The 15,985-nt window shown below is 37.5% G+C and overlaps 1 protein-coding gene across 6 annotated transcripts in view; it reads right to left on the reverse strand.

Annotated features, from left to right (window-relative positions):
- MAST2 (microtubule associated serine/threonine kinase 2) overlaps positions 1-15,985 on the reverse strand; it is a 219,843-nt gene that overhangs the window by 134,346 nt on the left and 69,512 nt on the right. The window lies entirely within an intron of this gene.

Consider the following 15,985-nt stretch of genomic DNA (forward strand, 5'->3'; position numbering starts at 1 on the left):
CTATCATTAAGAGTCAGAGATATGAAGGAATGACATGGAATTTTTCTTTAATTAAGAAACATTTTAGGGGCGCCTGGGTGGCTCGGTCAGTTAAGCGTCCGACTTCGGCTCAGATCATGATCTCGCGGTCCGTGAGTTCGAGCCCCACGTCGGGCTCTGTGCTGACAGCTCAGAGCCTGGAGCCTGTTTCAGATTCTGTATCTCCCTCTCTCTGACCCTCCCCCATTCATGCTCTGTCTCTCTCTGTTTCAAAAATAAATAAAGGTTAAAAAAAAAATTTTTTTAATAAAAAAAAAAAAAGAAACATTTTAGACAAAGAAGTACAAAAAATTATATAACAAAGAGATGACTATACTCACCACTGGCTTGAGAACAGTTGGGTCCCTGTGACTTGCTTTCAAAATTTATTAGGTCTCACTCCCCTAAGTCCCCACTTAACTATTCTGAATATTTTATCTTTGCCATATGTCTTTATATTTTCTTACATATATATTCACAAATAATTAGTATTGTTTTATATGTTTTTAAATTATATATTTAAAAATCTGCTGACTTGAACATCATAACTGGGAGATTCACCCATGTGGATATTTTTCACTTTCACACATTACTTCACTCTATAAATTTATTTTGTCACTTATTTATAATATTTATTTATCCATTCTTCAGGAAACAAAATTAATTTTCTTTGCATGTCTTTCTTCTCCATCAGAACAATGCTCCTATAAATAGCCTGCCCTTGTTTCCTCATGCACATTATAAAAAGTTTCTTGAAGTATATAGATGTGGAACTGCTAAGTCATAAAGTACCAAAACTTACTACCAAAAATGATTTTACCAATTTATCCTCCCCCTCTAACAATTCCCAGACCTATCTCCCAAATTCCTCACACTTCCAATCAGTTGCCTACTCAACACCTCAAATCCAACATGTCCCAAACTGAGCTCATTTTTTCCACAAAAACTGATTCCAACCACAGCCTTTCCCCATCTTAGATGATGATATTTCTATTCTTCTGGTTGTTTAAGCCCAAACCCTAACCATCTGGACTCCTCTGTTTTTCACATACACATCACATCCATCAGGAATTCTTAATAGCTCTAGCTTTAAAATATATATCCAGAATACAACGAGTTTTCAGATATATCTCCACAGACATACAAACTTAGAATCTCTTAAAAACCTTGGATTTAGTCCTGTTTTAGATATTGGAATGGGGGATGGGTATTAAACAGCATAGGGGCACCTGGGTGGCTCAGTCAGTTAAACGTCCGACTTCAGCTCAGGTCATGATCTGACAGTCTGTGGGTTCAAGTCCCGCATCAGGCTCTGTGCTGACAGCTTAACAGCCTGGAGCCTGCTTCGGATTCTGTGTCTCCCTCTCTCTCTGCCCCTCCCCTACTTGCGCTCTGTCTCTCTCTGTCTCTCAAAAATAAATAAAAATGTTAAAAAAATAAGATAAACAGCATATACTTGTTATATTATGTAACAATATAGAACACTCTCAAAAAAAACACTCTCAAAAAAGACCGGGGCAGCAACAAAACATACTAAATACATTAAAATTTCTGCAACAAAATATATGATAGCTATGATAAGTGTGTGAAAACTTCATCTAAAGAGTCTCAGTTCAATTTTGTCACCTGAAGAGTTAAAGTCAGGAAAAAACCTCTAGGTTTCTGCTATTGCCAATCTAAGCTACTATGGTCTCTCCCTGGCCTTTCAATCATCTCCTAACTGGTACTCCATTCCTGCTTCTACCCTTACTCTATAGTCTATTTTCAATGTAACAGGGTCCCTTTTAAAGGCCAGTTAGGTCAGGGCACCTGGGTGGCTCAGTTGGTTAAGCATCTGACTCTTTTATTTTTTTTTTTTTCTGAGAGAGAGAGCAAGAGCGAGCAAGTGAGCGAGGGGCAGAGACAGAAGGAAAGAGAATCCTACAAGAAGCAGAGAGAGGAGGGAGAGAAAATCCCTTGCAGGCTCCACACTGTCAGTTGTCAGTTCAGAGCCCAAAGTCGGGCTTGAGCTCACCGGAAGATGGGCTCAAATTTACCTGATGCAGGGCTCAAATTCATGAACCCTGGGATCATGACCTGAACCAAAGTGGGATGCTTAACTGACTGAGCCACCCAGGTGTCCCAGCATCTGACTTTTGATTTCGGTTCAGGTCATGATCTCACGGTTCGTGAGATGGAGACCCCACCTCAGGCTCTGCTGACATGGAGCCTGCTTGGGATCCTCTCTCTCCCTGCCCCTCCCCTGCTTACACTCTCGCACTGTCCCTCAAAACAAATAAATAAACTTAAATACATATATACATACATACATACATACATACATACATGTCAGACCATAACACTCCTGCTCAAAACCCTCAAATGGCTCCCCAATTTACTCATGAGTAAAAATCAAAATCCACATAAGACCTAGAAGTGACCCGCCACCCCTCCCCAGTATCTCTGTCCCTTACACTTTGATCCAGACATACAGGACTCTATTATCCATTAAATACATCAGGCATTCCTCTACCTTAAGGTCTTACTCTAAACCACACATTCTGCCTATAATGCTCCTCTTTCCCCAAATATTTCTTTGACTAATTCCCTAACAGCCTTCAAAAATCTTGGTTCAAGTTTACCTGAGTATGAAACCTACTACCCTGATAGCCCTACATAGTATTACCACTTACTTTACACCCCATCACCCTCTTACTCTGCTATAACTTTTTAATTTATCACCAATACATTTTCAATACATTTATCACTCCTAACATGCTATGTAATTTACTTATTATGTTTATTGCTTATTTTCTATCCTCCCCCGACTAGAATCTAAGCTTCATGAAAGCAAGGATCCTAGTATGTTTTATTTACTAATGCATCTCAATGACTTAGTACAGTAATTCGCATATAGCAGATGCTCAAAAAATAATTGTTGAACACATACTCTCCAATACTTGGTGTTTTTAGACTTTTTAGTTTTACTAATTTAATGGCTGTGATGATAGTATGGTTTTTAATTTTTTAAAAACCCACAATCCTGAGATCAAGAGTCACATGTTCCACTGACTCAGCCAGCCAGGCAACCCTGATCATAGTATGGTCTTAACTGGCATTTCCTATAATTATGGGTAAAATTAAGCAATGTTTTATATGTTTATCAACCACTAGGGTTACCTCAACTGTGAGCTAGCTATTTATACCCTGGCCCATTTTTCTATTAGGTTTTCTGTCTTTTTTCTTACTGAATTATAGGATATATTCTGGATAGTAATTATTTGTAAGTTAAATTCATTGTAAATGTTTTCTCAGTCTTATTTTTTTACTTCTATTTTTAATGGAGTCACCAAAAGATTTAATTTTTATGTAATCAAGTTTATCAATCTTTCCTTATCTTTTTTTGTGTGCAAGAACTGCATCTCTGACAAAAGACACATGAATATATTTACTTAGAATTTTCTTCTAAAAGATTTATAGGTTTGCTTTTCACATGAAGTTTGTTAATATACCTGGAACTTATTTTTACATATGAAAGAAGATAGAAATCCTATTACATTTTTTTCTAAACATATGACTGATTATCTCAGGTCATTTGTTAAATGATGTTGCAATGTCAGTTTTGTCATATATTAAGTTTTCATAAATGCAGGACTGTCTTTCTTGACTATATTCTGTTCCACTGTACTATCAGCCTCTGTGCCATACCATACTGTTTAATTGGTATAGCTTGACAATAAAGTTTAATACTTGTAAGGCAAGTCCACTCACATTGTTATTATTCTTAAAAGTTATGGGAGGTAATCTTGGGGCTTTGTTCTTCCATATAAATTTTAGAGTCAACCTGTAGATAAAAACTTTGACACTGCACTCAATTGAGAGTTGATCTGGGGATAACGGATATACAATACAGACAACTACTATATAAGAACATAGTATACCTATCTATTTATCTCCTTTTTTTTAATGTTATTTATTTTGAGAGAGAGCGAGTGAGTAGGAGATGGGCAGAGAGAGAGAAGGAGACAGAGAATCCCAAGCAGGTTCTGTGCTGTCAGTGCAGAACGTGACATGAGACTCAATTCACAAACCATGAGATCATGACCTAAGCCAAAATCAAGAGTTGGACGCTTAATTGACTAAGCCATCCAGAAACCCTATTTAGGTTTCCTTTAATATGTTTTAATAAAGTTTGATAATTTGTCAAGTAAGGATTATACAAATATTTTTGTTAGATTTATTTCTAAGTACCTTGTATTTTCTTGTTGCCATTACAGCCTATTTTTTAAAAATCTCATTTACTAGGGTTCTTGGGTGGCTCAGTTGGTTAAATGTCTGACTCTTGATCTCAGCTCAGGTCATTATCTCACAGTTCATGAGATCAAGCCCCACATCAGGATCTGCACTGACAGCGCTAAGCCTGCTTGGGATTCTCTCTCTCTCTCTCTCTCTCTCTCTCTCTGGCCCTCCCCTATCCACACTTTCTCTCCCTCTCTCCAAAATAAACTTAAAAAAAATCATCTCATTTACCAAGAGTTGTATTTCATCACACTAGTAACACCATTTTCCTCCAGGTATGGTATGAAAATTTTCAAACATAGAAAACAGAAAAATTTAAAGACCTGTACATCAAACATTCATATACCTACAACCCAGATTGTTAATATTTTGCAGTACAGGCATGCCTTGTTTTATGGCACCTTGCTTTCTTGCTCTTCATAGATATTGCTTTTTCCTTTTTTTTTTTCCCCAACAAATTGAAGGTTTGTGGCAATCCTGCAATCAAGCAAGTATATGAGCATCACTTTTCCAACAGCATTTGCTTACTTCATGTGTTTCTCTCACACTTTGGTAATTCTCACAAAATTCCAAACTTTTACGTTGTTATTATATTTGCTATGGTGATCTGTGATCAGCGATCTTTGAAGTTACTATTGTAATTGTTTTGGATACCACAAACCTTCCCCATAGAAGATGGCAAACTTAACTGGTAAATGTTATGTGTGTTCCAACTGCTCCCCTGACTGGCTGTTCCCCTCAGCTCTCTTTCTCTCCTCCAGCCTCCCTACAATATTGAAATTAGGCCAGTTAATAACCCCACAATGGCCTCTATGTGTTCAAATGAAAGAAAGAGCTACACTTCTCTTGCTTTAAATCAAAAGGTAGAAATGATTAAAGTTAGTGAGGATGGCATTTCACAAGTCAAAATAAGCCAAAGACTGGCCTCCTGCACCAAATAGCCAAGTTGTGAATGCAAAGAAAAAAAAGACTTGAAAGAAACTTAAAATGCCAATCCAGTGAACACATGAATGCTAAAAAAGCAGAACAGCCTTATTGCTGATATGAAGAAAGTTTGAGTGGTCTGGATAGAAGATCCAAATTTTATTTCCAGTTTTCCATCATGGATTAGATTTGCCTGCTCCAGAACTTCTTAGGAAAGGAACAAGTATGGGGGTGCCTGGGTGGCTCAGTCAGTTGAGTGTCCGACTTCAGCTCAGGTCACGATCTCATGGTTTGTGAGTTTGAGCCCCATATTGCAGAGCCCACTTTGGAACCTTTGTCTCCCTCTCTTTCTGCCCCTCCCCCTACTTACATGTGCACACACTCACATGCTTTCTCTCTTAAAAAATATAGGTAAACATTTAAAAAAAAAAAAAGAAACAAGTATGAATCTTTTTATATAAAACTTCTTTCACTCAGCATGTGGATGAATTTAGAAATAAAGCCACATGTTGCATATAACAGTAACAATATCCAATCATATGAATATACCACAGTTTATTTATCTTTTCTCCTACTAATGGACATTTGAGTTATTTCCAGTTTTGAGCTATTAACATTCCTGTACAAGTCTTTTAATAGGTCTATGTTTCATCTGTCTTGGGTAAATGCCTTAACAGAAGAGTAGAAATGCTGGGTTATACGACAGGTGTATATTTAGTCGTATAAGAAACTACCAGATCTCTTTCTGAAGTGACTGTAACAAGTTACACTCCCATTAACAATGTAGGAGAATTTTAATTGCTCCACCTTCTAGCTAATATAGTAATAATAATAACTAATAATACAAGAATAGCTCTACATTTACCCCAAGAATTCTAATTGCTCCACATTCATGCCAATATATGCTATCATTTTAAATTTTAGCAGTTCTAGTAACTGTGCAGTCGTATCCTATTGTTTTAATTTGCATTTTCAAGATGACTAATGATGTTGAGCATCTATCTTTTCATGTGCTTATTAGCCATCAGTACATATTCTTTTATGAAGTATCTAAAATATTTTGCCCCTTTTATAATTGAGCTATCTTTTCATTACTGAGTTGTAAAGAATTCTTCATATATTCTAGACACAAGTCCTTTATTAGTTGTTTGATGAATATTTTCCCCCAGTCTGTGGCTTGCCTAACTGAAGTCATTAGTGGTATCTTTGGATGAGCACAAAGTTTTTAATTTTGATGGTCAATATTTTTGTGTGGTTAATGCTTTCAGTATCTTGCCTATGAAAACTTTGCCTATGCCAAGAAGACAAATATATTTTCCTATATTTTATATCTAGATGCTTTATGGTTTTTAGCCTGTATGTTTAGGTCTATGGTCCATTTTGAATTAATTTGGGGGTATTATGCAAGACAGGGTTATGGTTCATTCTTTTCCCATATAGATATCCACTTATTCCAGCACCATTTATTAAAAACTCCATCTTTTCCCCTGGCACCTTTGATGACAATCAAATTAAAATAGAATGGGCTATTTGGGGGCTCTCTACTGTACTCTACTGATCTATTTTTTTCATCCTATGCCAGCTATACTTTCTTGATTCTGCACCTTTGTATTAAGTATCGAAGTCAGATCATGTACAGTCCTTTAACTTTGTTCTTCAAGAATGCTTTGGATATTCTAAACTGCTTGCATTTCCATAAAAATGTTAAAATAAAATTAATTTGTACAAAAATGTCTGCTGTGATTACAGTCCAATTTGGAAGAACTGAGATCTTAATATTGAGTCTTCCAGAGTGCCTGGGTGGCTCAGTGGGTTAACCGTCCGACTTTAGCTCAGGTCATGATCTCACAGTCCATGGGTTTGAGCCCCACATCAGGCTCTGTGCTGACAGCTCAGAGCCTGGAGCCTGCTTCGGATTCCGTGTCTCCTTCTCTCTCTGCCCTTCCCCTGCTCCCTCACTCTCGTTCTCTCTCTCTCTCAAAAATAAACATTAAAAAAAATTATAAAAAATTTTTAAAAATATTGAGTCTTCCAACCCATAAACATAAAGTTTCTCCACTTACTTACATCTACTTTAATTATTCTAAGCAATGTTTTGTACTTTTCAGCAAAAAGGTCTTCTTTTTCTAAACTTATTCTTAAGTTGATATGTTGAGGCTATTGCAAATAAAATTTTTATTTCATTTTCTAATTGCTTGCTTCTAGTATAGGAACGCAATCAATTTTTATATATTTACCGTTGTATCCTACAACTTTGCTAAATTCATTATTAGTTGTAACTACTGTTTTGTAGATTCCTTAGGATTTCTCTGTATAAACAATCATGTTCTCTATGAATAAGAGAGTTTTACTTCTTTCCACTTTCTTTTTTTTTAATATTTATTTTTGAGAGAGAGACAGAGTGCAAGCAGGGGAGGGGCAGAGAGAGAGGGAGACACAGAATCTGAAGCAGGCTCCAGGCTCCAAGCTGTCAGCACAGAGCCCAACACGGAGCTCAAACTCACTGACTGCAAGATCATGACCTGAACCATAGTCAGACACTTAACCAAATGAGGCACCCAGGCACCCCTCATTCCACTTGATATAACTGTCTGTGGTAGATATCCTTGCCATGTTCCTCATCTGATCAAAGGGGGAAGGAGTTCAATATTTTACCACTAAATATAAAGTTAACTGTAGGTTTTTCATAGATAATTTTTATCAAATTGATGAAGTCTCCTTCTACTCCTAATTTGTTTAAAGTTTTTATCATGAATGAGTATTGATTTTGTCAACATATACTGAAATGACCACAGAGTTTTTCTCCTCTGTTCTGTTAATGTGATGAATTACAGTGATTGATTTTCTAATGCAGACCTCCCTCCTCAACTTACTATGGGGTTATGTCCCAATAAACCCATCATAAGTTGAAAATGTTATAAGCCAAAATTGCACTTAATACATCTAAACTGCTGAACATCACAGCTCAGCCTACTTTAAATGTACTCAGAACACTTATATTAGCCTACCGGTGGGCAAAATCATCTAATATAAAGTCTATTTCATAATCAAGCGTTGCCTATCTCATGTAATATATTAAATACTGTACTGAAAGTGAATGGTTGTATGAGTACAGAATGGCTGTAGGTATATCAGTGGCATGGCTGACTGGGAGCTGTGGCTCGCTGTTGTTGCCCAGCATCACAGGAGAGTATCGTACTACATTATTACTAGCCCAGGAAAGTAAAAAAATCTCAAAATTCAACATACAGTTTCTACCAAATGTTCATCATTTTCACACCATCATAAAGTGGAAAACTTGTAAGCCAAACCAGAAGTTGGGGACTGTCCATAATGGACTGTCCATTTCTAGGTATAACCCAACTTTGTTAGATTATCTTTGCTAATATTTTTTTAATGATTTTTTGCACCTATGTTCATAAGGGATAACGGTCTCCAGATTTTATTATAATGCTTTTGTCAGATTTTGGTATCACAATTATACTAGCCTTCTAAAATTGTCTGAGAAGAGTTCCTGCCTCTATTTTCTGAAAGAGTTTGTGTAAGATTGGTGTTACTTCTTATTTTTTTTTTAAGTTTATTCATTTTTGAGAAACAAAGAGAGACAGACCATGAGCGGGAGAAGGGCAGAGAGAGAGGGAGACACAGAATCCAAAGCAGGCTCCAGGCTCGGAGTTGCCAACTCAGAGCTGATGCAGGGCTCAAACTCACGTACTGTGAGATCATGACCTGAGCTGAAGTCGGACCAACTGAGACACCCAGGCTCCCCTCTTCCTTAGTTATTATATAGTTTTTGTTAATAAAATCATCTAGGTCTGGAGGCTTTTATTAAGGATTTTGCCTCTATGTTAATAAGTAAGGCTAACCTACATACTTTCTGTTCTCAAACTGTCCTTGTCAGTTTGGGCATCATAATCCTCATAAAATGCAGTTAGGGAAGTGTGTCCTCTTTTTCTTTATTCTGAATCAATCCATATAAAACTGGGAATACCATTCTTTGAACTTACATAACAATTCTGGCTTCTTGAATACTTTAAATAGGTAACATTAGGTGGGTTATATTTCAGGGCAAAAATAATAAAAATTCTACAAAATGCCAGGGTGCCTGGGTGGCTCAGTCAGTTAACCATCTGGCTTCGGCTCAGGTCATGATCTCATGGTTCATGGGTTTGAACCCCGCATTGGGCTCTGTGCTGACAGCTCAGAGCCTGGAGCCTGCTTCAGATTCTGTCTCCCTCTCTCTCTGCTTCTCCCCAGCTCGTACTCTGTCTCTCTCTCTCTCTCTTAAAAATAAATATTTAAAAAAATTTTTTTTAATTTCTACAAAATGCCTATGTGCCCCTCTCTGAATCCATATTTTTTTATTTTATTTTTTTTGAGGGAGAGAGAGCACAAGGAGGGAAGGGACATAAAGAGAAAGAGAAAGAGAATCCCAAGCAGATTCCTCTCTTTCAGTGCAGAGCCCAATGTGGGGCTTGATCTCACGAACTGTGAGATCATGACCTGAGCCAAAATCAAGAGTTGGATGTTTAACCCACTGAGCCACCCAGAGACCCCTGAATCCCTTTTACATAAGGAAATGCATCCATGGAGATCCATCCCTTCTTCTTCCTTACCCATTCTGTGCACCTCTACAAAATCTGCATTTGCAAGATGGATGCCCAGAGCTCCCGATCAGTACATTCTATGCCAACCACCCTGGTACCATAAAGACAAGCCTAAGGCAAAGTGGAACAAAAAGAGTTTTCCAATCAGATAAAGGTAGTAGTCCAAAGAACAATGATTTCCCAATCCTCCCTTTCCCAGAGAATATTCATAGCAAATTAAGAAGGAAAGCTGTACAATCAGGAAGTTTGACTAAGGTAAGAGCACTCTCATTTGGACAGGTAACTATAAATCTGATTCATCATCTCATCTTAGAAACTAGGATGGTAGTAGCTAACAATACACTATAACATCAGGTCAAGCTGATCCCACTCAGCCTTCTCTGATCTACTAGTTATCTCTTGGCTCTCCATACTCTTCATGATCTTCTAATTAGCATTCTGAACACATGCAAGTCTATCCCACCTTAAAAAAATTCTTCCCCTTAATTACTACACACCCTTCTTCAAGTACTGCCATATCAAGCCTTTTTCCCTTCACAACCACACTTCTTGAATGAGTTGTCTACATTCAGTCTCCAACTTCTCACTTCCTATTCATTCTTCAATACACTACAAATATCCCCAGACCTTACCACTCCATTTAAATTATTGCCAGATGATTAATGGTCTCCATGTAAAAAAACCACTGTATTTAGGCCACCATTTCTTTTTCTGACTTGATGCTCAGCAGGATTTGACAGTATCATTCACTCTTCTAGACTTTTCTTGAAAGACTTTTCTTTCCCCCAAACCACATTCTGTGTTAGCTCTATTCCTGAAAACACTATTTAAACACTTTTGCAGACTCATCCTTCGTCATCTGAGACCCTTATACATTGACTATCCTTAAAGCTCTGCCTGGAAACTCTTCTCTCTATATTCATTTTACAGATGATTCCCATATATGTGTCTTCATCCCAGGTCTCTCTCCTGAGCTCTATAGTCATATATATATATATATTATATATATATATTATATATAGATTATATATTATATAAATATAATATATATTATATATATTATATATATATAATATATAATATATATAATATATATATAATATATATAATATATAATATATATAATAAATATAATATATATAATATATATAATATATATAATATATATATTGTATATATTATATATAATTATAATTATATAATAATTATATATTAATTATATATAATTATATATATATATATATATATATAACTACCTTGTCCTTAAAATGTCTAAAACCTCAACTTAGTCTCCTATTCAATCTTCCTCCTCCTGAATTTTCCATTTCAGTAATGGTACCACCAAGTCCAGAGTCATTCTTGATTCACTTTCTCTCACCCTGCAACCCTATTTATTATTCAGCAAGCCTTGCCAATTCTACCTCCAAAGCATGTATCTTTAGTCTGTCAATTTCACTTTACTTCCACTGCCATGTCCCGTAGTCCAAATCAGTATCATCATCTTATACCACCTTCCTAGTTGATCTCCCTTTAGTGTGTTCCCCTTGATTCTTAATGTTATATAAATATAAATATCATGTAATTAGTAGCTGTTTTCTAAGTGATACTATGTTAATTTAACAAAACAAACAGCCAAAAAGATCTTTTTAAAATGCAGAACCGGGGGTGCCTGGGTGGCTCAGTAGGTCAAGTGTCTGACTCTTGATCTCAGCTCAGGTCATGATCTCACACTTCCTGAGATTGAGCCCCACATCAGGCTCTGCACTCACAGCACAGAATCTGCTTGGGATTCTCTCTCAGTCTCTCTCTGCCCCTCCCCTGCTCTCACTCTCACTCTGTCTCTCTCTCATATTAAATAAACTTTAGATTAATTAACTAATTAAAATAAAATACAGAACTGATTGGGTCACTTCTTAAAACTCCTCAATGGATAAAGTCTAAAATCCTTTCTGTAGCCTACAGGATGTTACCTGGCTGCTATTGCCTACCTCTTCAGCATCCTTTGTACAACTCCCCAGTCTCACTGGAGTTTTGATCTCTGGGACAGGGCATACCCTCTCTTCACCTTCAGGGTTTCACACCTCTTGTTCTCTCTGCCTGGAATGCTTTTCCTTATCTCTTTTTATACATTCCTGGACCTTAGCTTAAATCTCATTTCCTCTGGGAAGATCTCCCCAGACACAGTTTCCCTAGCCTACCTCTATATAATTCCAACACTTTACTATCATTAGTTACTTAATTGTCTGTTTTCTGGGAATGACTGTCAGCTCTAGAGGAAGGGAGATCAGTCTTGCTCACAATGACATTCCTAGCACCCAACACAATACCTAGCCTAGTAGGTACCAAATGAATATTAGATGAATAAATCATTGAATCAATCAAGTAAGTAAATGGTACTTACTATTAATCATTATCATCACTATAATGCTCAAAATATCAACTGGAACTAGGTCAGCAAAAAGGCTTTACTAGAGAAAGGATATACTCTGTTATCACATATTATTTATCGACAGTCTTCTAGCTGGTAGCTATTATAATAATCATCAAAAAAATGCTTTTAGGAAAGAAAAACATATCCTACCACAGAAATCTACTTTAGTACCATTTACTAACTGGCCTTAAAAGAACCATTATCCCCAAATATAATCTTCTCCCCTAAGCTCTGGCAGCAAATAAATCTGCTGGGGTGCACAAAAACCTCCCTTTCCTATGTACCGTTATTCCTGCTCTGGGCATTATGGTGTTTTTAGCTCCACTTACTCACACTTGAGTGTGAATCTATCTTGTCAGGAGCCAACAAGGAAATAAGTGTATATGCAGCCATGAGGCACCAATGAAACTCTAATGTAGTTTATTTCTCTTGTCCCATTAAATAAACATGTTATCACCCTGAGAACAGGTTTCAGTGATACATTATTTACATTATACAGTATTAAGAAACATGGGAAAGAGGACAAAATATAGAGTTCAGAAAATCAGGCTCATGTGATGGCTCAATAACATAACATGTGACCTGGAATTTCACGTACCTCTGAAGCTTAGAAACAATATTTATAAAGGTCAAATAAAATAACACATGTAAGTATGTGATTCTATAAACTGTGACACAAATGACAGATGTGTTGTTCTCATGTGAGTCTGAAGAACAATAAAGACAGCTTGATGATATTAACAAGATATTTCAACACAGTATAAAAAATTCAGGACTCAGGGCACCTGGGTGACTCAGTCAGTTGAGTGTCCGACTTCAGCTCACGTCATGATCTCATGGTTCTGGAGACTGAGCCCCGCCTCAGGCTTGCTGCGTGCAAACAGCGCAGAGCGCACTTCGGATCCTCTGTCCCCCTCTCTCTCTGCCCCTCCCCTGTTCACATTCTCTCTCTCTCAAAAATGGATAAACATTTATTTAAAAAAACAAAAAAACAAACAAAAAAAACCTCAAGGGTCACCTGGGTGGGTCAGTCTGTTAAGCGACCAGCTCAGGTCATGATCTCATAGTCCGTGGGTTCAAGCCCTGTGTCAGGCACTGCAATGATGGCTCAGAGCCTGCTTCGGATTCTGTCTCCCTCGCTCTGCCCCTCCCCTACTTGCACTGTGTGTGTGTGTGTGTGTGTCTCTCTCTCTCTCTCTCTCTCTCTCTCTCAAAAATTAAATAAATAAATAAATATTTTTTTAATAAATAAAATTTAAAAATTCAGGACTCAGACTCAAAATATTTAAATACAGTTCTATTACTTATTTCACTCACTATATCTTGATCAATGATTACACCTTCCTAAATCTCATTTTTATTATCTGAACACCTGCAATAAAAATACCTACTTTGCCTATCTCACAAAAGTTAGTCTAAGGTTAGAATAAGAAAAACATTTAGGGGCGCCTGGTGGCTCAGCAGGTTGAGTGTCTGACCTCGGCTCAGATCATGATCTCATGGCTTGTGAGTTCTGACATCGGGCTCTGTGCTGACAGCTCAGAGCCTGGAGCCTGCTTCAGATTCTGTGTCTCCATCTCTCTCCCCTGCTCGCACTCTGCCTCTCTCTCAAAATAAACAAACACAGAAAGAAAGAAAGAAAGAAAGAAAGAAAGAAGAAGAAAGAAAGAAAGAAAGAAAGAAAGAAAGAAAGAGAAAGAGAGAGAGAGAGAGAGAGAGAAAGAAAGAAAGAAAGAAAGAAAGAAAGAAAGAAAGAAAGAAAGGAAAACAAACATTTAGGGGCCCCTAGGTGGCGCAGTTGGTTGAGTGTCCAACTCTTGGTTTCGGCTCTGGTCATGACCTCATGGTTGGTGAGTTCGAACTCCACATCAGGCTCCGCGCTGACAGCACAGGACCTGCTTGGGACTCTCTCTCTCTCCCTCTCTCTGCCCTTTCCCCTGTTTGCACGTTCTCTCTCTAAAAATAAATAAATAAGCTTAAAAAAAGAAAACAGAAAATACATTTAAAAGCTTAAGTTGGAGCGTCTGGGTGGCTCAGTCAGTTAAGCATCCAACTTTGGCTCAGGTCATGATCTCACAGTTCATGAGTTCAAGCCCCACATCAGGCTCTGTGCTGATAGCTCTGAGCCTGGAGCCTGCTTTAGATTGTGTGTCTCCCTCTCTCTCTCTCTCTGCCCCTTCCCTACTCATTCTCTCTCTCTCTCTCTCTCTGTCTCTCTCAAAAATAAATAAACATTAAAAAAATTATTTAAAAAAAGCTTAAGGTTTTCATATGAAAAGATGCTCCACATCATATGTCATCAGGGAAATGCAAATTAAAATAATAACGAGGGGGCGCCTGGGTGGCTCAGTCAGTTGGTTGAGCGTCTGACTTTGGCTCAGGTCATGATCTCACAGCTTGTGAGTTCGAGCTCCGCATCTCACAGCTTTTGAGTTCTGAGCTGTCAGCTCAGAGCCTGGATGGAGCCTGCTTCGGATTCTGTGTCTCTTTATCTCTGCCCCTTCCCCAGCTCACACTCTGTCTCTCTCTCTCAAAAATAAATAAACATCAAAAAAAAATTTCTTAACAAAAAAAATAAAATAAAATAACACTATACATCTTGTATAAAAATGTCCCAAATGTGAAACACTGGCAATACCAAATGCTGGCAAGGATGTGCAGCAACAGGAACCCTCATGTGATATTCTAATGGTGGATATATGTCAGTATACATTTGTCCAAACCCACAGGATGTACAACACTAAGAGTGGACACTAAATTAAACTGCGGACTTCGGGTGATTATAATGTGCCAATGGAGGTTCATCCTTGGCCAAAAAAAAAAAAAAAAAGTACCATTCCGGTAAGTGGTGTTGCTAATGGGGGAAGCTGTGCACATGTTGGGGACAGGAAATATACGGGAAATCTCTGTACCTGCCACTCATTTTTGTTGTAAACCTACAACTGCTTTAAAAATAAATAAAGTCTTTAAAAAAAAAAAAAAAAAAAACTATGCCTCTCCCCCATCCCCCACCAAGAAAAGCTTAAGGTTTGACAGTCTGGATTATCACTAGTAATAAGGAGTTGCATTTTTCTAATCTGACCCACCTGCAGCAAGGTTGTAAAGCTAATGGATGAGGTACTATTCTCCAAAAACCAACTCTACCCCCAAACTAAGAATATATTGTTTAGAGTCTCTAAAATTTTATTCCCTTAAACTGATATAGTTTGATACTATCTGCTGAAGATGATATTCCCATATTTCCTTGAACCATATTCTGAAGTTGCAAAGAAAGCTGTATATACTAAATTCTAGAGAAATAACCATTCACTGTTTTTCACTTGTCCACAAAGCAAACTTCTAAAGATATTACATACAAAATGAGATGGCGCTGTTCACACGGGGAATCACTGTCTATGCGTATTACTCATTATTCAAAATGACTAAATCCATAAAATATTTCCAAAGAAAAGACAAAGGCCAAGTGTCCAAAGGCAATAACCACTACCCCCACAAGTAAATATGCAAGCCAAGAGTCACAAGGCTGGGGCTTGCCCTTTACATCAATCGTCACCAGCATGGAGATGACTGTTGAGGCAAAGCCACCTCTGCCTAAGGCAGCTCCCTCTCTGGGCCTCCCTCACACGTTCTAGTTGAAATCTCAGTCATTCATTCGTTCCTCTTCTACTGGAGCAGGAGTACTCTTCCCAGAGAAGGCAATTAACAGGCTTCAAGAAACATAGCTCAA

The sequence above is a fragment of the Panthera pardus genome, unplaced genomic scaffold, assembly GCF_024362965.1.
Source record: "Panthera pardus isolate Hobbes unplaced genomic scaffold, ASM2436296v1 HiC_scaffold_11, whole genome shotgun sequence".
Classification (NCBI taxonomy): Eukaryota; Metazoa; Chordata; class Mammalia; order Carnivora; family Felidae; genus Panthera; species Panthera pardus.